Raw genomic sequence first — 23,122 nt, 5'->3', positions numbered from 1 at the left:
TGCAACGTGTTCTGTTATTATGATTCTGTGGTTAGTTCTGTGAAGAACCAGAACTTTCCCAGCAAAGGAACTCCTCCGGGGGAATAGATTATTTGTTTTATCATCAGGATCAAAGGGGTGTTGTTTTTGCCAAAATGTTCCATTATGCAGAACTTGAGTTTGAATTAATTCTGAGAAAAATTATTTGTATTTTCAATTAACCAAAAGGACTCTCCTCCAGGGGATATGCCATTTTTTCCCCCCGTTTTTTTAAAAATGTGTTAGTTTCCCCACGTATAACTTTTGAAGTCGTCATTACTTAATTAATCTTAACTAATATTTGGAAAAAGATCTATGTAAATATGAGTACTGAGCAAGCATAAAAGAACAAATGCCAACAACCTGTTATCACTGAGTGCGGCAGAAGTCAAAAGAGACAGACGGCAAAGGTAGCTTTGAATTTACTTTTGCAAGATTGTGTTAGCCAACTATTTCAATTTGATTTTATGGAAACTTGTGTCAAATCTGATGTTTTCTTTCTCACAGAAGAACACAATGAAGCTTCTACTGTGAGAAAGCGTTGCCTTGCTCTTTACGGTTGGTGAGTGTGTCTCCATCTTTTGGAGATAAAGCTTGAAAATACCCAAGGGTTGATTTGCGCTTTCTTTCGTCAGGGGAAGCTCTGAGATGCCTTTATTGTCGGCCTGGACCAGCGGGGGAACCATGTTCTATCACTGAGCAGCTTTGTGAAGATGAAGGATATTGTGGATTCGCCACATACAAGGATTGTAAGTGTCATTAATATCATGCAGTCCAAGCTGTGGCCCAAAAAATAACAAATATATTGTGTTTAATTTCCGAGGTTACACATTATACAAAGTGTGCCAGAGTTGGTATTAATTCATTGTTGTTTTCATTTCTTTGTCAGTTGCCACACTGCAGGAATGCATGTCCAACATTCGATGCTCGTGGTTTCGAAGGAATCCTGACTTTGTCACAGACTGCTGCTCAACAGACTTTTGCAACACCGTCCCGTAGCGAGCGGAATCACTTTCCACATATCCCCATCAACAGAGGCTATTAATTCCTGAAATGTTACATATTTTGCTCACTTTAGTTTTATCAGGTCACGGGAACCACCAAAGAAAGAATCCGCATAACCATGTTTTGCTTGAACTCCCATCCTCAAAAATCATCTGAATGACTCCTTGAAAATCAAATGAATAAAAAACAGCATTTCTGACTCAGATTTATTGAATTGATCTGTTTGAGAGGTTAATATATAATGCTGCAAACAATAAAATTCATGCTAATACTTGAGAGAGAACATTTCTTATGTCATATTATGCAAAATCAACTTTTTTAGCGTTCATATAGATTTTATTGTGCACCTGGAGTCTCCAAAGATTATGAAATACTTTATTCTAATACCCCCAGGTGCTGCAGAGATACTTTTCTAATCAGTTTGGGGGATATTTTTTACTTTATTTTTATTTTATTTATTATTAGATCCATTTTCTATTACGTATTTTAACTATTAAGCCACAGTCTGCACTGCCAATAAGGTCATGGGTGCGGCCTAACGGTTTCGCCAATCCGCCATCTTTATTATTCGGAGAGACTTATGCAGTCCAAACAACTCAAGGATGCCGAATTGGAGAAATCAAACGTCACGACTCGTCCCCGGTTGCTGTATTGTGTCTTTATGTTACCATGGTTTCTGTTCGCGTTGCCCCTCCCCTCCTGTGTTACCTCAATCAATGTAACCACAGTCACCTGCCTCTTGTTGCGTGTTTTGTATTTAAGTCCTGTCTGCCCCTCACTCCCCTGTTGGATCATTGATGTCTTTTTGGTTCCTGTCTTTATCAAGTCTGTTTTGGTTAGCCAGTCTGTCGGTCGGTCAGTTAAGTATGTCAGTTTGCCGGTTCTGTTAGTTTGTTCCCCTTATACTCTCTTCCAACTACCTTTTCCCTTCAATAAACCCTGGTCCAAGCTGCATATGGTCGCCCTGCTCCATTCCGTTCCGTGATATCAAAATGTTTCGTTTTTGGATGCATTAATGGACACAACTCATTACACCGTCCTTCAGAATCTCAAAGAAGTGCCTGGTTTAGGATGAAGTTCCCACATCTGTGCGCAAACTCCTGCTTGCCTGTGTGAAGCATTTCATTGACGAGTGTTTCAGAAATCTCTTGTCAGTTGTCAGGTCTAAATACCATCAGACATTAATTCACACACTGAAACAAAGAGGAGAAGACGGCCAATATTTGTTTTACTTGCGAGGAGAACGAGCAGAGAGCGTTTTGGTTACAGTCTCCATCAATTCTGAGTTCTTACTCAGCGTTCTCCTCTTTTTAATGCTTTAGGTTGCCCTGGTTACAAAGGCGTTGCTACACTAAAGGGAGGGGAGTTTGGAGGTGTAGCAACGCTGATTAGCTATGTGGTGCGAGGCCTTGGCCGTTTTATGACTCCAGCAGTCCAGAGTCTGTCCTGTTACTCCTCAGCCGGTTGGAAGCTGGTTGGCTGACTCGTCCTTGATGAGATATCTCAAAGCGTGTTGAGTGCTGTTTTCCTGTGAAACAATGCAGCTAGACTTTCTTGCTAAGTTTCACACAATACTAATCTTGAGTAAATATGGGATAACTTATATGCAACTACTTCAACAGATATGCCTTTTCTATCACACTTAAAGACTGTCTCGATCAACAACAATCGATAGATAAAAGCTAGAGTTGACTTAAAGAGAAAGAAGTTCTTCTGAACTAAACAGAGAACTCGTGAGATAAGAAAGGGAGTTAAAGGAATTCTCTGGAGCTAGACAGAGAGCTTTGTTGGAGCAAGGGATTCCAACTCGTAAATTATGAGGCCCTAGGTCAGGCTGACCATCCAATTATTCTAACATCAGTATAGAGAAGAATTTGCAGAAAGACTTCAGTTCCTTCCATCTATGGAAACGACGGACACAGTAAAGTGTTAAGCTCGAGATGACACAAATTTTACAAACTGCATTTCACTTTCATATTATTGCGTGTATGATGCCCTCATTTTCATAGCATTAGCATCAGTCTTTCTACTGATTTTAGCACTGTGCGCTCGATGTTTTTACTTCTTGTGGATGTATTTTGAGTACCGTAATTTTCGGACTATAAGTCGCGTTTTTTTTTTTCATAGTTTGGGTGGGGGGGGCGACTTATAATAAGGAGCGACTTATATGTGTTTTTTTTCCAAAAAAAAAAAAAAAAAAAAAGTGAAAACGCGATAAACGAACCGCAATGTAGCAAGGGATTACTGTAATTTGAATTTCAAGTGAAGTCAGCAGCGCGACGTTGCGTCAGCAGCGCGGCGGCAGCGCGACGTCGCGTCAGCAGCGCGGCGGTTGTTTACATAAAGGACAAAGATTGACTCGACGGAGCTCTCTTTCACTTCCGTGGATTGAAGTCGGGGGCCGGCGCTCGGCCGGGTGGCTGTCCAGGGACGGTGGATGGGGCTCGGACAATGCTTTTACGCACGCCCGGTCCTACTCTACCGAGCTGTCTTTCACCTCCGTGGATGGAAGTCGAGGGCCGGCGCTCGGCCGGGTGGCTGTCCGGGGACGGTGGATGGGGTTCGGTCATGGCTTTTACGCACGCCCGGTCCTTTTCTATGGAGCTCTCTTCCACTTCCGTGGCTGGAAGTCCACGCCGCCACACGCCTGGAAGTTTCTTTTGTTAAATAAAGAGCCGTTTACCAAACCCACGTCTTTCCTTGAACTTTGTTAACGCTACAATATAGTTATATAGTAGATCTGTGGAATAACGACGAGGCTGACGTCAGGGCGCACACGCAGCGTTGTTGACAAAGGACGAGGAATTTGATCGATGGATTTAATGATTTAGAGTGCACAGATGGTTTGATAACATTATTGCTTATATAATAGTTATTTGATATATAATTTATATGTCGTTATATGGGCCTGTGGAATATTTTGAAGTGCAAGAGCCGTCAGCGGCGCGCACGCATTGTTGACAAAGGACGATTGATGGATTTAATGAATTGTAGTGACACAGATGGTTTTATTAACGTGTTATTTATGTAATAGTTTTTTGAATAACTAAAATAAATAATTTTACGTCAGGGCCGTTCTCAGCTCTTAGTTTGTGTTTATGTCATGTTAGCATACCTATCGTTTAGCCTGTTGTTGCTCGTTCATGACTGTTCTTGGTGTTGGATTTTGTCGAATAAATTGCCCCCCAAAATGCGACTTATACTCCGGAGCGACTTATATATGTTTTTTTTCACTTTTTTGGGCATTTTATGGCTGATGCGATTTATACTCCGGAGCGATTTATAGTCCGAAAATTACGGTAGTTGTATCAGATGAATTGCATCGAAGGTGCTGTTTTATTCTTGGGGAATACAAAATGTGTTAAATCTATTCGTTAGCTTCTCGCTAATGCTAGCATTAGCTTACTGCTTAACTTGTCTGCAGAGCTTGTTTACAAGATGTGTTCATAAATATTGTGAGGGGATTTATTTTGTTACGTGTTATGTATGGTTGAATGGGCAAGTTTTCTGCTGTTGACATCTTTTAATCAATCAAAACATTCGCTCCGCTTGTGAACAATTGCAAGCATGTCACCCGTTATTAAGAACATTTGGATGACACATGCATCAGATTTAAGCCACACTTATGAAAAATAAAACAGAGAAAAGTACGACTACATGACTGGTCTCAGTTTGTGCCAATATCGATGTGTTATAAGAGACTTATTTTTTTTAATAGCAGCTCTTATTGACTTATCATGTTTAAATATTCATTCCAATTTTCTAAAATGCCACTTGATAGATACACACGCCCTTTGTCCTCAAGCGTCTTATCAATTGTGTGTTTGTTTTCCAAAAATATAAATTCATTATTCATGAAAAAGATACTTCAAAGAACTTTTTGGTCAGGGATGGGCAAGAAATGTTTGAGGTTCCCACAATTTGTCATTCGTGCAACTGGGGCATGGGCCGTAGCACTACATACTTCCTACAAAGATGAAAAAAAAATCCCATTTTAAATGATAATGTGCACAAGTCTGTTTTTAATTAAAATAATGTACATCATAGTATAAATTTTGTCAGTTTCAAAATACAATACATATATAAAAGATCCAGTCTGAAACTTCCACAAAATTCAACAATGACTCATTTTTTTGCCTTTATGAATGCAATGTACAGGCAGCGATAACAACTTGTAACTAACACATACAGATTGGGTTAATAAAGTTGAGAACACATGCAAGTGTCAATCCAGTTTGGGGCATCAAAGTAGAATTCAGACAAAAGACAGAATGAAAGTGATACGGTTTGGCTTCTTACTTGGTCCAGCAACCCCACTCATTTTTGCTGGTCATAAACTTTCTTTAGTTTAAAAGAAAGAAGTGAGTGCATGCGTTGATTAGCTTCTTAGCTTTGGAGTCTATGTGTTGCGGCTCCGAGTCACGACGAGGGGCACGTTTTGGTTTTCAAGGGTGTTTTTATTCCTCTTCAACTTCTCTCCCATACAGAGCCGCCTTTTTCACATGTCCGTACGTCACTTTCCTCCTTTTTTAACACACTAACTCAGGGGTGGCTGTCAGGTTTAATTCGCTGACTGAACAACTATTAAGAGAAGAGCAACAGCAAACAAACCACAAGTGAGACAGAATATCAAGTCTTTTCTCGCGAGGAGTGCAGTACAGATAGCTTACAACAATCTCACTACACTAAATATCTGTGTACACTCCCGCTCTTTTTATTTGGATTTGCCCTACCCACAATTATGAGACAAAAGCCCCTAAAGGAAGGGGGAAGCACGTGGGCTTTGCCTCGTAAGCAAAAAATCACCAGGTGTTACATACTAATAAGAACGTGTGAGGAAAAGGAGTTTGAGTTTGAGAAGAGAAAGCCCTTGATCTCTAGTCAAAACATAGCAAGGGATGTTTTACGACCTTGTGTAGGATGAGACAAGCTAGGTTATTTATTACTGGATACGCACCAACATAATCTTACGATCAAGATAGTTTGGAAAACCCAGACTTTGATGGTCACTTGTAGGTTCATCTGAGGTGCAAGACAGCAATGAGGCATGTTGTCTAACAAAGTGGTCTTTGTTAAGAAGGAACTGTCTCGGTAGATGTCTTCTTTTTGCTGAGTTGTCAGCTGCGTCCTGTCTGACCCAGCTGTAACCTCTCTCCTGGCCCAGCCGTACCTTTTCTCTTCTGTGGTACATCATAAAAACAGCAAGGCAAAACAGCAAGCATATATTGCAGTAATATTGCGGTAAAGCATTGATTAGAGAACGCATGATAACATATATATACATTTTTCTAACAGTGGCCAACCAGTCAGAGACTAAGAGCCACATTTTTTTTACCGTGTACCGTTACTAGTACTAAAACGTACGGAAACATTTTGGCAGAGCGCTGTGTACAACCAGTATGGATCAACAAATTCATCAATTGGTCCATATACAAGGCGCTCTTCATTATAAGGCGCACTGTGTTTTTTTTTTAGTAAATTGTAATTTCTTATGTGCGCCTTATAGTGCGGAAAACACGGTACTTTTGACTCTGTGGCCACCCCCGGCTAGTGGGGTCGCTAGAGAGTGTCCATGACCACCTCGGCCGGGCTACCACATTGGGATGCGTGAGGCAGTTGGCAGACTGGAATAAAGATTTAGCAAGAACACACAATGTGGTAACATTTAAAATCTGTTTTTGAAGATCTAATTATGTAGTAATAATTATCTGGATGGATGACAAATACATATTTGACCAGAATGTGTGAGGACAAGGGGTGGGGCGCATCTCTCATGTGACAAAGTAGATGATAATGTTTAAACATGATAAGTAAATAAAAGCTGCTGTGAATAAAATGACAGACAACACATTGATGTCTTTGAATTACACAAAGCGAAACCTCCAAGTAAACCAGGTAGGTAGACGCGCTGTCTCGTTTTTGGCTATATTTACAAGTATTTGTGCAGTTGTGAAGCAAGTGTTCTCCGTCACAGGAAACTCGTGTTGAACGGCGGCACAATGAAGTTGGTGATTTTGGCTTTAAGCATTTTCCTGCTCTTCACAATCAGTGAGTATCTCTCAAAATGAACAGTATTGTTTATCAATATGGCTGCTGTTCATTTGATGATGATGTTAATTAATTTGTTTTCAGGCGCAGCCATTGAGATGGCGGCGTTTGGCCCTCCCGGTAATTAATTTGTTCTTGCTGTTATCTGTCACAGTATATACATATATATTAAAAAAACAATCAACAGTATTGTTTGTCAATGTGGCTGGCGTTCATTTGATGATGATTTTATTTTTAATTCATTGTTTTTCAGGCTCACATAATGCAAGGAGGCAACGTATGATCGTTGAGTCGCGTTATAATGGGTTTGTGCAGCCCGACCATCCCGGCATGGGCGCACCCCTCACGCTCAACTAAATGATTAGCTCCAAGAAGCAGCCATACTGCAGTCAGTATTCTTCTTTTATATCTGGTTCTCATAATAAATGTAAATACAACACAATGAATGCTTTTTGTAAAAATTCACTGTAATGTCATTTAATATTTTTGCAAATTCTACGCGAAAAACTAACACTTGCCACGCATGTTACTCAGATGAAGCATTTTAGTGCAACAAAACAATGACTTTAAAATTAAAAGTCCAAAATCTCAAGAGAATTCCAACCAAATCTCCAGAAAGATAGAATCAGAAGTTTCGTCTTGAATCTGAAACTCTTTTACTTTCTCCGACAGGTGCGCCAAAGCGGCGGGAGTGCATCAAGTCTGAATGCTTCAAGACTCCTCGAGCCTCCATGTATTTTAGTTAGTTTGCAAAGCATCAAAAAGACAAAAAATAAAGAAGTGTCATCAAGCAAGTCATTTTTGAAGAGTAAGAGCAAGAGTAAATATATACAACATCTGTCAGGAAATGAGTGGAGCAGGTCTACCAAATTCAGCTTGGACCAGCGTTTATTGGGGGAAAAGGTAGTTGGAAGGGAGGATGAGGGGACAAACCAACAGAACCGGCAAACTAACATAACTTCCTAACAAAACCAATAACAGGACTGACCGACAGACTGGGTAACAGAAACGGAACTGAACGACAAAGACGTGAGACAAAAAGACATCAAACGTGAAGACATCAACGATCCGACAGGGGAGTGAGGGGCAGACAGGACTTAAATACAGGACAGGTAACAAGAGGCAGGTGACTGTGAATACATTGATTGAGGTAACACAGGAGGGGAGGGGAGGGGCGACGCGAACAGAAACCATGGTAACAGACATAATAAAGCAACCGGGGACGAGTCGTGACAACATACACACAAGACGTTTATGAACCTTTATTGTAGTTTTATGTACTTTATTGTTTTTTAAATAATTTTTGTATCTATAAACACTTTGTAAAATGTTTAAAGTCAAACTGACTTGCAGAAACATTCTTATTTATTTAAATACCGTTTTTTTCCGTGTATAATGCGCAAAATTTAACTAATTTATTGTCCTAAAATCTGGGGTGCGCATTATACATGGGTACAAATTTTTTTTTAATTTTTTTCAAAAAAAATTTTTTTTTTTTTTATTTATTTTTTTTTTTTTTTAAGAAAATCATGGTACAACAAAACTGACCGACAATAGTGTGTTTGTACTGTGCTCTGGTCATTTCGTCAAAGAAGGGATAATAGTCCTCTTCTCTTCTTGACTGACAATGAATGTGATAGTTTAATACAATCAGCAAATAACAAAATGCGTATTACAGGTAATATTTTATTTCACAACACTTTGCCTTGTTCCTTTCGTCTCTGCTGTTCACTTCAAACACGCTCCATACGAACGCAATGCTCTCGTATCAGACGCTTGCTCGATCACCTGCTCGTTTGCTGTCACAATGTACCCTACACAAATCCGAAACATTTGTTGCGGCTCCGAGTCACGAGGGGCAAGTTTTGGTTTCCAAGGGTGTTTTTATTCCTCTTCAACGTCTCTCCCATACAGAGCCGCCTTTTTCACATGTCCGCACGTCACTTTCCTCTCTTTTCATCTGATCGCGGTGGTGCCTTTATGGGCAGTCGGAGAAATCAACGCCAACAAAAAAATATACATCCAGCCTAGTTAAGACCATACCAAAGACTATAAAAATGGGACCCATTGCCTCCCTGCGTGTGTGACGATCATTGGGACTTAAAAAAAAATAAATAAATAAAAAAATAATTGGGTGCGTATTATACATGGGTACAGGCTTTTTTCCAGCATCAACATGCCATTTTTAGGGTGCGTATTATACATGGGGGCGCATTATACACGGAAAAAAACGGTAAATAAGAAGATAAATATGAGTAAATATATTACAATATACACACAAAACTTTTATGAACCTTTTTTGACGTGTCAACGTGTCTGGCTCCTCTCTTGCGTGCTTGGCCGACTGACGCGCCCCCGCGGCCCAGCGCATCCACACAAGACTTTTTTATAATTTTATTTTTAAACACTTTATTGTATTTTTAAACATTTAAACCTTTTAAAGTGTAAATGTGCCATGGGTCCGCTTTGCTCTTGCGGTGCTGACCAGATGACGCAACCTGGCAGCCCAGTGCGAGGGCATCCACACATTGCTCAGAGTCACGCCCTGCGCTCAGTGCTCATTGCCGGCCGCTGTCCCAAATCCTGGACGACAGTGCTATTTTTCTACGTGCGCGGTTACGCTCACTGCCGTTGTCCCGACTGTTTCTGCACTGCAGTGCTTTTTTCCTATGTGCGTGGCTATGTCATGTCTCCGCTCTCACCCTGCTGGCCTATGGCATCACGTGCCCCCCGCGCTAGACCTCTGAGGCGCGCGTCGCCAATACGGAACTGCTAATCGTCAGTCCTCACAGTTTTGTCTGGTTTGACACGCACGCCTGGCACCTGATTCTCGTTTGCCTGACCCGCTGTGTTACGAGATGCCTGCACGACGCGAGCTCGCTGACCGGCTCGTCATTTTAAAATGTGAACGTGCAACGGCTCTGCTGTGTTCTTGCCGTGCTAACCAGCTGTCGCGCCCCCGCTGCCCAGCGCATGGGCATCCGCACAAGACTTTTTAGAATTTTATGACAGGACGATCAGATCGGGAGTGACAAGCAGACACGCAGTTCTACTTCGCTTGGCAATCGAGGAGCGGAGACGTGATAGTATGTGTGTAATGAAGTGCAAGTCTGACGTTTATCCATTTTCTATTACGTATTTTTAACTATTACGCCACAGTCTGCACTGCCAAACAAGGTGATGGGTGCGGCCAAACAGTTTCGCCAATCCGCCATCTTTATTACCGTTTTGGCCCAAATATAAGACGATGTTTTTTGCATTGAAATAAGACTGGAAAAGTGGGGGTCGTCTTATATTCGGGGTCTAGACATTATACCCATTTTCACTTTTGCGCAGCGGTAAGTTAAAGGTTGTTAGCATCGACTGAGTATGTTGCTGTGATCGTGTGCATCTTTGACACAAAGTGAGTATATACATTTCATCGTTACTACTGTCCACTGTTGTGCCGTGTGCCCGCCGTTTGATTGACAGCTCCGGCGCGCTCATAATCGACTGAGTATGTTGCTGTGATCGTGTGCGTCTTTGACACAAAGTGAGTATATACATTTCGTGGTTACTACTGTCCACTGTTGTGCCGTTTGTCCGATCGCGGTTTGCTACGTGTGCGCGCCGTTTGATTGACAGATTCGGCGCGCTCCTTTGTTTGCCTCGCATCGTACGAGTAGACGTTACGCAGCGGCACGGCGACGAATGATCGCCAGCAAATGTATTTTGTTGTCTCGATCGATGACTTGTGTTTGGTGTGTTGCCGAGAGTATTTCATTTATGGTTATTTATTATAATTTTTTTGCCAATAATTCAGTAAAGCAATCAAAACTGAACCACGTCTTCCCCCCTGTGTTCTGACCGACACCCGGGGTGAAAAGAGCATAACCATCCGTATAGGGCCTGTATAGGGCCTATACAGTCCTCAGGCTCCCCAACAATAGCGGTAGCAGTTTGCATTATTTTATTGCAATGTTTTTCCTTATTCAGATTTGTTTCAAGACTACAGTTAGACTTCACTTTGATGGTTAATGCAGTTATTGCAATTTTGTTGTTTTATCACAGTAGATTGGTTTATTCACATTTCAAAAACCAGAAACCATTCATTTACAAATGTGATTGCACTTTAGTTTACATATTTAAATGTTCTGATATTAAAATGTGATAGACAGTTTTTGCATGATTTGAATGAGGCAAAATAATATGCTTTTTCTCTCGGATATATTGTTATAATCATTTGTTTCAGATGTAATTATTTTCTGTATAAAAATTAAATTTGGTGCTTAAAAAGTCTTTTTTCAAACTTGAGTCTTGAAAAAGCAGGGGTCGTCTTATAATCGGGGTCGTCTTATCTTCAGGCCAATACGGTACTCTGAGAGACTTATGCAGTCCAAACAACTCAAGGATGCCGAAATGGAGAAATCAAAATGTTTCATTTTTGGATGCATTAATCGACACAACCCATTACATCGTCCCCCAGCATCAGAATCTCAAAGAAGTGCCTGGTTTAGGACGAAGTTCCCACATCTGTGGGCAAAGTCCTGCTTGCCAGTGTGAAGCACTTCAAGGACGAGTGTTTCAGAGATCTCTTGTCAGTATAGAGAACAATTTGCCGAAATACTTCAGTTCCTTCCAGCTATGGAAACGACGGACACAGTCAAGTGTTAAGCTCTAGATGACACAAATTTTACAAACTGCATTTCACTTTCATATTATTGCGTGTCTATGATGCCCTTATTTTCATAGCATTAGCATCAGTCTGTCTATTGATTTTAGCACTGTGCGCTCATTGTTTTCACTTCTTGTGGATGTATTTTGAGTAGTTGTTTCAGATGAATTGCATCAAAGGTGCTGTTTTATTCTTGGGGAATACAAAATGTGTTAAATGTATTCGTTAGCTTCTCGCTAATGCTAGCATTAGCTTACTGGTTAACTTGTCTGCAGAGCTTGTTTACAAGACGTGTTCATAAATATTGTGAGGGGATTTATCTTGTTACGTGTTATGTATGGTTGGATGGGCAAGTCTTCTGCTGTTGACGTCTTTTAATCAATCAAAACATTCGCTCCGTTTGTGACCAATTGCAAGCATGTCACCCGTTAAAAAGAATATTTGGATTACACATGCATCAGATTTAAGCCACAGTTATGACAAATAAAAGTACGTCTGCATGACTGGTCCGGGTTTGTGCCAATATCGATGTGTTATAAGAGACTTGTTTTTTTTAATAGCAGCTCTTATTGACTTATCATGTTTAAATATTCATTGTCAGCTTTCCAGTTTTCTAAAATGCCACTTGAAAGATACACACGCCCTTTGTCCTCAAGCGTCTTATCAAATGTCTGTTTGTTTTCCAAAAATATGAATTCATTATTCGTGAAAAAGACACTTCAAAGAACTTTTTGGTCAGGGATGGGCAAGAAATGTTTGAGGTTCCCACAATTTGTCATTAGTGCTACTGGGGCATGGGCCGTAGCACTACATACTTCCTACAAAGATGAAAAAAAATTGCCATTTTAAATGATAATGTGCACAATTCTGTTTTTAATTAAAATAATGTACATCATAGTATAATTTTCATCAGTTTAAAAATACAATACATATATAAAAGATCCAGTCTGAAACAACCACAAAATTCAACAGTGACACATTTTTTTGCCTTATGAATGCAATGTACAGCTCAAAGGCAGCGATAAAAATTTGTAACTAACACAGACAGATTGGGTTAATAAAGTTGAGAGCACATGCAAGTGTCAATCCAGTTTGGGGCTTCAAAGTAGAATTCAGACAAAGACAGAATTTTGGTTTCCAGTTTGAATACAGAGAATATAAAATTATTATAGCAAGTAAAAATGTTTTATAATACTCATGCCCAAAAAGTCAGAACCGTAAAAGAATCGTATAAAGAAAACCTTTCTGCTGAAACAAACATCTAACGCCCTTATAGTCCTCTTTGAGGTTAGGGAATGTTTTAAGCCGTAAGCAAGTATGTACTGCGTCATGTAATCATAATTGTATAAAATAATGCAATAACAATTTTCCCCATGGGAGTAATTCTAACCAGCCAACTTTGATCCGCCTCCACCCAGAACAAACTGCTCACGTCATTAAAAAAAAAGCAGGAATTTTATGTATAGCTTACCGTTTTTTTCCATGTATAATGCGCAAAATTTTACTAATTTATTGTCCTAAAATCTGGGGTGCGCATTATACATGGGTACCATTTTTTTTTTTTTTTTTTTTTTTTGAAGAAAATCATGGTACAACAATTTTTGAAGAAAATCTTGTCACGGATGGTTCTTTACAACGTCACTTTCCTCTCTTTTCATTTTAACCTAGCTGATCGCGGTGGTGCCTTTCTGGGCAGTCGGAGAAATCAACGCCAACAAAAAAAATACATCCAGCCTAGTTAAGAAATCACCAGAATGATCACCATGACAATTGTGAATAATAAATAAATAATTATTATATATATTATATATATTATTATTATAATAATAAATAATTGTGCTAAATAACTGGAACATCACTCAAATATTGGTGATCCCGTTGAGAGTCTCACATATTTCTTCGCTATCGAGTTTGCTACTGCATGCGCAGTGATACTGACCGGCAGAATAACATCCGGTTGTTCCCAAAGATGATCTTTTTTCTGAAATAATTTTACGTTTACGGACTTAAGTAACCCGGCCGGGTCATACCAAAGACTATAAAAATGGGACCCATTGCCTCCCTGTTTGGCACTCAGCATTAAGGGTTGGAATTGGGGGGTTAGATCACCAAATGATTCCCGAGCGCGGCGCCGCTGCTGCTCACTGCTCCCCTCTCCCCCAGGGGATGGATCAAAATCACACAATTTCACCACACCCAGATGCGTGTGTGACGATCATTGGGACTTTAAAAAAAAAAAAAAGTCTAAATTTTGGTGCGTATTATACATGGGGGCGCATTATACATGGAAAAAAACGGTAAATATTTGCACTAGGCGGCAATGTATACAAGCGGGCTATTTGAATCAATAGCCGCTTGCTATATAAGAAGCGCCAATGACCGCTTGCAGAAAGCCATTACGACAAATGGACTGAAAGTGAAGTTATAATGTGGTGCTGAATTTAATTTTCAAAAAAAAAAAAAAAAAAAAGCTATTTTAGTTGCCTTTTGTGTGTACATTGCATATTCCGCTTTTATGGCATGCACTGATTTGCATGGCATTACATTGCAAGAGCCAAACAGAGTTGACACCGTTTTTGCATACTGCGATTGACGTCCCTCTCATTAAAATCATATCGAAGAAGCACAATGGCACTAAAATCTGTTAGTCATCAAAATTCTACGACGGTTTTTTTTCTGCACCATGGGGCGCACTGAATTATAAGGCGCACCTCCATTGAATTTTTTATTTTAGAAATTATTTTATACATAGGGTGTACCGGATTAAAATGCGCATAGAATCTAAGCTACTGCATCAAACTGGGGTTGACTAAGGTTCCAGTATGCATCCACTAGATGGTGCTGCGCTAAAAGGGAGGTAAAGTCCAGCTCCCTTTCCATATGAAAGTGATACGGTTTGACTTCTTACTTTAAAAGAAAAAAGTGAGTGCGTGCGTTGATGCATAATGCGTTGATTAGCTTCTTAGCTTTGATGCCGGGCTTGCTGCGGTGGGGGGGAGTACGGGACTGCGGGGTGTGGTTCACTGTGACTGCCTCCCGATAGGCTTATATATATATACATATATATAGCTTATACAATCAAGCGATTCTAGCCGATAGAAAAATCTGTGATTTTTTTTTAAATGTCATGTGATCGACCAGTAGTAGCTTACTTCGGTGACGCCCCTGACCACGGTTGCCGTAATGCTGAAAGCAATGCGACCTTGTAATTTACTAGTCGTACTAAAACGTACTGAAACATTTTGGCAGAGCGCTGTGTACAACCAGTATGGATCAACAAATTCATCATTTGATCCATATATAAGGCGCGCTGCATTATAAGGCGCACTGTGTTTTTTTTTGAGTAAAGTTTTTATGTCAGAGTCAGCTTTATTGTGCTTATGTGCGCCTTATAGTGCGGAAAACACCGTACTTTTGACTCTGTGGCCACCCCCGGCTTGTGGGGTCGCTAGAGAGTGTCCATGACCACCTCGGCCGGGCTACCACATTGGGATGCGTGAGGCAGTTGGCAGACTGGAAAGAAAAGTCAAAGTCAAAGTCTGCTTTATTGTCAATTTCTTCACATGCCAAGACACACAAAAAATCGAAATTACGTTCCCACTATCCCACGGTGACAAGACATAGTACACAATATACATACAAGTGAACAACACAAAAAATAAAAACAAGAAGGCACAAACAATGAATAAATAAGTGTGCATACAGCAGACAGTCAGAATATAGCGCAAAAGTACAGGACGCTACGCAGAAGGGGGGAGAGTTCAGGATCCTAACAGCCTGGAGTATGAAGCTGTTGGTGAGTCTGGTGGTGCGGGAGCGCAGGCTCCTGTACCTCTTCCCAGAGGGAAGAAGATCAAACAAAGACTGAGCGGGGTGACTCACATCACTCACAATCGCGGTCGCCTTGCGGGTGAGACGGGAGGTGTAAATGTCCTTCAGGGAGGGGAGTGAAGCACCAATAATCTTACCAGCCGTGTTCACTATGCGCTGCAGGGCCTTCATGTTGTATTCAGTGCAGCTACCACGCCAAACAGCGATACAACTGGAGAGGACGCTCTCATTGGTGCCACGGTAGAATGTAGTCATGACGGCCGGAGGACCACTTACTCGCCTGAGTTTCCGCAGGAGGTACAGGCGGCGCTGAGCTTTCTTCGCCAGTGATGCGGTGTTGGTGGACCAGGTGTCAGGTCTAAGTACCATCAGACATTAAACCACACGCTGGAAGGAAGAGGAGAAGACAACCAGAACCGGTTTACTCGCGAGGAGAACGATAGAGAAAGGAACCTCAGTTACAATCTCCAATTCTGAGTCCTTACTTCACGTGCTCCTCTTTTTAATGTTTTGGTTGCCCTGGTTACAGAGGCGTTGCTACACTAAAGGGAGGGGAGATTGTGTCTGTAGCAACGCTGATTAGCTAAGGAATGTAGTGTGGTGTGAATTAGCACTTCATTGTCGGCCCGTGACCCCCGCAGAATTTGTCCTCTTTCCTCAACCACCTGTCTTCCCCCATGGTTGGCTGACTCGTCCTCGAGTGTGATCAGATAACTTGAATTGCCGCTTTCCTGTGGAACAATGCAACTAAACCTTTGCTAACTTTATCTACTTGGTAAATTAACACACAATAATAATGAGTAACTTGTCCTAAACACTTCAACACACATTAAGTAAATGTGAGGTAACTGGTATGCAGTTCCTTAAACAAACATTGAGTAAATATAGGATAACTTGTATGCAACTACTTCAAACTGTATATAACACTTAACAAAGAAAAACAGTTCTGATCAACAACAATCTATGAACCAAACCTACAGTTAAATAAAAGGAATGAAGTTTCTTTGAACCAAATAAGAACATTTCGCCTATGCAAATAAGCTCTGCTCATTGTTAGTGAAGGCCTCTTACAGGAACAAAAACACACACACAACATCAGGACAGGAAGGATACATATGGCTGACAGGGATCAAAAGACATCCCTGTCACCAAAGAGGAAGAACCTAGATAAAAGGAAAGTCATAAACCCGTAAAGACAAGGCCTCCAGGTCTGGCAGGCCAAGGCTTCACTTAAATTATTCCAACACCAGGAGAGATCCTCACTGATGTGCACCCCCAGGAATCTGGTGCTGCTCACTTTCTCCACCACAGCACCGTCGATGGTCAGCGGCAGGTGTTGGGTGTGACCCTTCCGGAAGTCAACAACAATCTCCTTGGTCTTGTTGACGTTCAGCAGGAGGTTGTTGTCCCTGCACCACGTGGTCAGAAGGTCAACCTCCAACCTGTATTGAGTCTCGTCGCCCTTGGTGATGAGACCCACCAGAGTCGTGTCGTCAGCAAATGTGGTAACATTTAAAATCTGTTTTCGAAGATCTAATTATGTAGTAATAATGATCTGGATGGATGACAAATACATATTTGACCAGAATGTGTGAGGACAAGGGATGGGGCGCATCTCTCATGTGACAAAGTAGACGATAATGTTTAAACATGATAAGTCAAATAAAGCTGCTATAAATAAAATGACCGACAACACAGTGATGTCTTTGAATTACACAAAGCGAAACTTCCAAGTAAACCAGGTAGGTAGACGCGCCGGCTTGGAAATCTTGGAAAGTAGAGTCTTGGAAATATGAACTTCTGCTCCTTTCTGGCTGTACCACCAAGTTTTGTGGTGTGGTGTGAACACATAGGCTACTCAGAATAAAATCAAAATTACAAAATGAGCACCGAATCTTCTGCAGCTGAAACTCTTCCCAGATTCGGCCTACTACTGAACATCCCACGTGTCAATGCTGCAGGGGAATGTAAATTTATGCTCCCTTCTGGCTGTGCCACCAAGTTTTTGTGGTGTGGGTAATTTCTTGAGCACATCACCTCTAGGGATGACTCCTTCATCATTCTCTCTAAATGTGAAAATGGGCTTTCCATCAAGAGACCTCAGAACCTTTCTTCAGAAACTTTGCATTGATCTTGTCACCTTCAACATTCTCCACCAATCCAACAGTTATAGGATTTTGATTTTTTACCCGCAAACCTCACAATGACAAAGTCACCATCATCATCATCATCATCATCATCATCATCATCATCATCACTCTGGACATCTGAACTATCATATTCAGTAACATCACTAAGTGGAAGCAGAACGTCACTCTCTTCTGAGCTACTGGGGAGCACTTTCTTTTTGGATTTGTTTTGCTTTGACCCTTTCAGGCTCCCCTTCTTATTTCCACTCCTTTTCTTCCTTTCTTTTGTGGCACAACTTACCCCAGGCCCATTGGCACAAATTACCCCAGACCCACCATTTTGAAAAAAAAATGCATCCCCCTGCTGTTTTGAGCAAGCATCATTCTAACTGTATGGACTCATGCTGTAGCTTACTAAAGCACTAAAACATGTATGAACTGTTTTCAAAGGTGTTTATAATTGTTCAAAGACAGCAATCAAAAAAACCTTAATCATAGAAATTTTACTTTAGAGGGCAAAAAATGTTTTTTGAACTTAAATGTGCTTACCTCTCAAGCCATGTGTCCCCCTTCTCTGCAGGATGAGTGAAATGGATGCCCCTTCAAAAATAGGTGGTCACATGACCAACTTCTACTATGGTTTTCTGGAAAACAGGGGTGGTACTAATTGCCCTTTGCCACAAATTACCCCACTCTCCTCTACTGTGTCATGTAATCATAATTGTATAAAATAATGCAATAACAATTTTCCCCATGAATTTGTTTAGTACAACTAGTAAATTACAAGGTCGCATCGCTAAAACGTACTGAAACATTTTGGCAGAGCGCTGTGTACAACCAGTATGGATCAACAAATTCATCAATTGATCCATACACCCCCGGCTTGTGGGGTCGCTATTGAGTGTCTATGACCACCCCGGCCGGGCTACCACATTGGGATGCGGAGGCAGTTGGCAGGCGAGAATAAAGATCTGGCAAAAACACACGATGCGGTAACATTTAAAATCTGCTTTTGAATTAAGAATTCTATTTATGTAGTATTAATTATCTGGATGGATGACAAATACATATTTGATGAGAATGTGTGAGTACAAGGGGTGGGGCGCATCGCTCATATGACAAAGTAGACCACAATGTTTTAAGTCAATAAAAGCTGCTATAAAAAACATGACCGACAAAACATTGATGTCATTGAACGGCACAAAGCGAAACTTCAAGGTAGGTAGATGTGCCGTCTCGTTTATGGCTATTTGTGCTGTTGTGAAGCAACTTTCCTCGTGCACAACGCGCCACTACTGTCTTCCTCGACGCATATATTCCACCTCTCTCACTCTTACCTTTTCTGCTTGAGCCCCCCCTAATGGCCGTTAGAAGAAATGCATGTAAAGTCGCCGCATGATCGCGTAAGGTCTTTAATGTTTAATGACCATTTGTAAGAGAATATACACAAAGATGATTGTCAGGAAAGAGATGATTATTTAGGGACGCATAACTTTTATTAACATAACAGCACAGCAGCGGTCCACTGCCTTTTTATGTGTATAAGTTTATCAGTCATGAGAAAAATCATGGAAAAAAAACGATATAAGACGTACCAAACTATAAGCCGCAGGGTTAAAAATTTGAGAAAAAAGTAGCGGCTTATAGTCCGAAAAGTACGGTATTTGTGCAGTTGTGAAGCAAGTGTTCTCCGTCACAGGAAACTTGTGTTGAACGGCGGCACAATGAAGTTGATGATTTTGGCTTTAAGCATTTTCCTGCTCTTCACAATCAGTGAGTATCTCAAAATCAACAGTATTGTTTATCAATATGGCTGCTGTTCATTTGATGATGATATTAATTCATTCGTTTTCAGGCGCAGCCATTGAGATGGCGGCGTTTGGCCGTCCCGGTAATTAATTTGTTCTTGTTGTTATCTGTCACAGTATATAGTATGTAAAAAAATCAACAGTATTGTTTGTCAATGTGTCTGGCGTTCATTTGATGATGATTTTATTTTTATTGTTTTTCAGGCTCACATTACGCAAGGAGCGGATATGCGATAATTGAGGCGCCTGATAGCGGGTTTGTGGAGACCAGCCAACACTTGTGTTGCTCTCCTCATGGTCATGATTAGACCGAAGAAGCAGCCATATTACAGTCAGTATTCTTCTTTTATGTCTGGTTCTCATAATAAACGTAAATACAACACAATGAATACTTTTTGTAAAAATTCACTGTAATGTCATTTAATATTTTTGCAAATTCTACGCTAAAAACTCACACTTGCCACGCATGTTACTCAGATGAAGCATTTCAGTGCAACAAAACAATTACCATATTTTTCAGACTATAAGTCGCGTTTTTTTCCATAGTTTGGGTGGGGGGGGCGACTTATACTCAGGAGCGACTTATATGTGAAACTATTCCCAAACGTTTACTTGATCATTAACACATTACTTACTTACGAGTATAGTTGATCACTTCACATGTTATTTTCACTTTAAACCGCATGAGGGCGCACTATGGCTGTGGAAACTCCTGGGAGTTTAAGATCAGGGGATGTTTGAGAATATTTGTCAATTTTCGTACATGTCCTGAGTGTTGTTAGTCACCTAAATGTTGAACAGAGGCTGAGATTTACCGAAGTCAAATTCCTTGTTTGGCATGCTCAAACGGCCAATAAAAATTCTGGAATCTTGAATAACTGGAGCCTCACTGAAAATTAGTTCCATTCACTGACTTCCGGAGTCAGGAGATTTAATGATTTGGAGTGACACAGATGGTTCGATAAAGTTATTTATTTTATAGTTATTTGATATATAGTTTATTTAGAGTAGCAACGTGTATGTTGTTAGACTTCAGTAGTTTCCGATTGTCTAGCGAGGCCGTGAAGGTGGGGGGGGGAGAGCGATCCAGGGCGCTTGCTTGGAGCACACACACATGTTGAGCTCTTGTTTTGTGAAATAAAGAGCCGGTTACCAAAACGTTTTTAAAGTTAAACTATACTTAATAGCAATGTTGAATACTGAGATGGTATTGAATAGCATGTACGTAATTGTAATTACGCATTTATATCCACTGTTAGTTTTTTTTTCTACTACAGTATGTTGTTGTTGTTTTTTTACCATTGCAGTTTTTTTTTGTTATTTGACACAGATGGTTTGATTAACGTGTTATTTATGTTATAGTTATTTGAATAACTGTTAATGTTACATCAGGCCCGTTCTCAGCTCCTCGTTTGTGTTTATGTCATGTTAGCATACCGTATCGTTTAGCCTGTTGTTGCTGGTTCATGTCGGTTCTTGGTGTTGGATTTTGTCAAATAAATTTCCCCCAAAATGCGACTTGAACTCCGGTGCGACTTATATATGTTTTTTTCCTCTTTATTGTGCATTTTATGGCTGATGCAACTTGTACTCCGGCGCGACTTTTAGTCTGAAAAATACGGTACTTTAAAATTAAAGGTCCAAAATCTCAAGAGAAATCTCCAGAAAGAAGAATTAGAAGTTTACTCTTGAATCTGAAATTCTTTTACTTCTTCCGACAGGTGCGCCAAAGCGGCGGGAGTGCATCAAGTCTGAATGCTTCAAGACTCCTCGTGCCTCCATGTTCTTTAGTTAGTTTGCAAAGCATCAAAAAGACCAAAAATAAAGAAATGTTATAAAGAAAGTCATTTTTGTTGGAGGTGGTGTCATCCACTAAATATCACGACGAGAGATTTCAATTTTTAACTGCGATAACGGCATTAGTTTGAGTTTCAAGATTGAGATTTTTGAAAGCAAGATGTTTTTTTCTGACTCATAGGTAGATGTGCTGACAGTGTAAATGACTGACACGAAGGATTCACTCAATGTCCGATTTTTTTGCCGAAAGTATCAGCAGCTGGTATCAACTACCTTCATGAGTACCCAATACCTCGAAATAAGGCAGGTCTTAGCTCGATATCACCTGATATTAACATATTGTCAGGGTCCGGGGTGGCATACTTCTTTTGTCCACAGGGAACAACCGTGAGCGGAGTGCAGTTAAAGGAGGGCTCTTAAGGAGCATGCTGTCAACTGCTCGTCGCCTGAGTGTCCCTCCAGTGTGATCACCTCCACGGTTGTGCCGCTAGCTCCTTGATCTCGCTCATAGCTCTCTTCTTGCTCATCAACGCCACGTTCTTCAGTTCATCCGGTCTGCAGTAAGATCTCCGCCACAGCAACGTTGAATTCTCTGACCAAGTCTTGTGTATCCTGCTCGTAGATTCCCTCCACCGATCACCGCCAAGATCCACCCCGTTCTGGCTGAACTCCTCACGCTCCGCCACTGCTGCCCCCGCTCCGTGCTCCTGGCTCCGATCATCCCGCTCTACCTCCACCGCAGCTCCTCCAATAAACACTCACTCATTCTGGACGTCTGAGTTGGTTTTTCTGCATGTGGGTCAAATCAATCGCTAAAACGATGTCAGGTTCAGGCAGGGAGAGGACTCGAATGCAGAGTTCGACAGTTCAAGGTGTTTTATTTCTTCTGCGGATGACCGCTCCAAAAACAAAGGCGCCTCACACTGAGGGAAAAAAGGCAAAAACAAAGGCGCCTCAAACTGAGGGAAAAACGAAGGCAAGGTCTCTGTCAGGCTCAGGTAGGGAGAGGACTCGAATGCAGAGTTTCGACAGTTCAAGGTGTTTTATTTCTTCGGCGGATGACCGCTCCAAAAACAAAGGTGCCTCACACTGAGGGAAAAAAGGCAAAAACAAAGGCGCCTCAAACTGAGGGAAAAAGGGCAAAAACAAAGGTGCCTCAAACTGAGGAAAAAACGAAGGCAAGGTCTCACGCACAACCCACAAAGCGTGGACAAAAAGGTCTCTGTGAGCAAGGCAATCAAGGGCTAAATCCGTGGCTATGGAGTCGCTGGTGGTCATGGCTTGCAAGACGCACTGGCAGAGGACAAGGGGAAGACGCAGGCTAAATACACACACAGAAGGGGAAGGACACAGGTGCAGACAATCAGGGCGGACGACACAGGTGTACGTGGTTAACAAACGGGGAGGTCAAGTGAACGAGCGTGCAGCGGAAGGACCAGTGATCTGGAATGTGATGTACAAAATAAAACAGGAAGTTAGAACATGACGGACAAGACAAAACAAAACAACCTACAAAACCGGACAGCATGACATAACCCCCCCCTCTAGGGCCGGATCCCAGACGGACCAGGAGCATCTGGGTGAGCAGCGTAGAAGTCGTCCAGCAGACCAGGATCCAAGATAAAACTGCGCGGCACCCATTGCCGCTCCTCTGGCCCATAACCCTCCCAGTCGACCAGGAACTGCCAGCCTCGTCCCCTCCTGCACACGTCCAGTAGTTCCTTGACCGTGTACGCAGGCCCACCCCCCACAGTCCGCGGAGACGGAGGCGGCTCGGGAGCCGGCACCATCTCACTCTCCCTGACCGGCTTGATCTTCCCGACGTGGAAGGT

General features: G+C 41.4%; 2 long non-coding RNA genes across 5 annotated transcripts; one reads left to right on the top strand and one right to left on the bottom strand.

Moving 5' to 3' along the window:
• Positions 1 to 2: 2 nt before the first annotated feature.
• Positions 3 to 364, bottom strand: LOC119137176. The gene is made up of 2 exons (XR_005100874.1): positions 274 to 364; positions 3 to 53 (listed from the first exon to the last, which is right to left on the bottom strand). It is a non-coding gene; the product is annotated as an uncharacterized LOC119137176 (long non-coding RNA).
• A 6,460-nt stretch (positions 365 to 6,824) lies between these two features.
• On the top strand, positions 6,825 to 21,336 carry LOC119137026. Of its 4 annotated transcripts, none has more exons than XR_005100842.1 (5): positions 6,825 to 6,918; positions 6,998 to 7,071; positions 7,156 to 7,191; positions 7,325 to 7,459; positions 21,215 to 21,336. It is a non-coding gene; the product is annotated as an uncharacterized LOC119137026 (long non-coding RNA). The 4 variants fall into 4 exon arrangements; XR_005100841.1 differs by lacking the exon at positions 21,215 to 21,336 and adding an exon at positions 7,744 to 7,865; XR_005100843.1 differs by lacking the exons at positions 7,325 to 7,459; positions 21,215 to 21,336 and adding an exon at positions 19,698 to 19,720.
• Positions 21,337 to 23,122: the final 1,786 nt, after the last annotated feature.

The sequence above is a fragment of the Syngnathus acus genome, chromosome 17 (genome assembly GCF_901709675.1).
Source record: "Syngnathus acus chromosome 17, fSynAcu1.2, whole genome shotgun sequence".
In the NCBI taxonomy this organism is placed as follows: domain Eukaryota; kingdom Metazoa; phylum Chordata; class Actinopteri; order Syngnathiformes; family Syngnathidae; genus Syngnathus; species Syngnathus acus.
The sequence above is the reverse complement of the archived record's forward strand: the minus strand, read 5'-3'. Positions and strand labels throughout refer to the sequence as shown.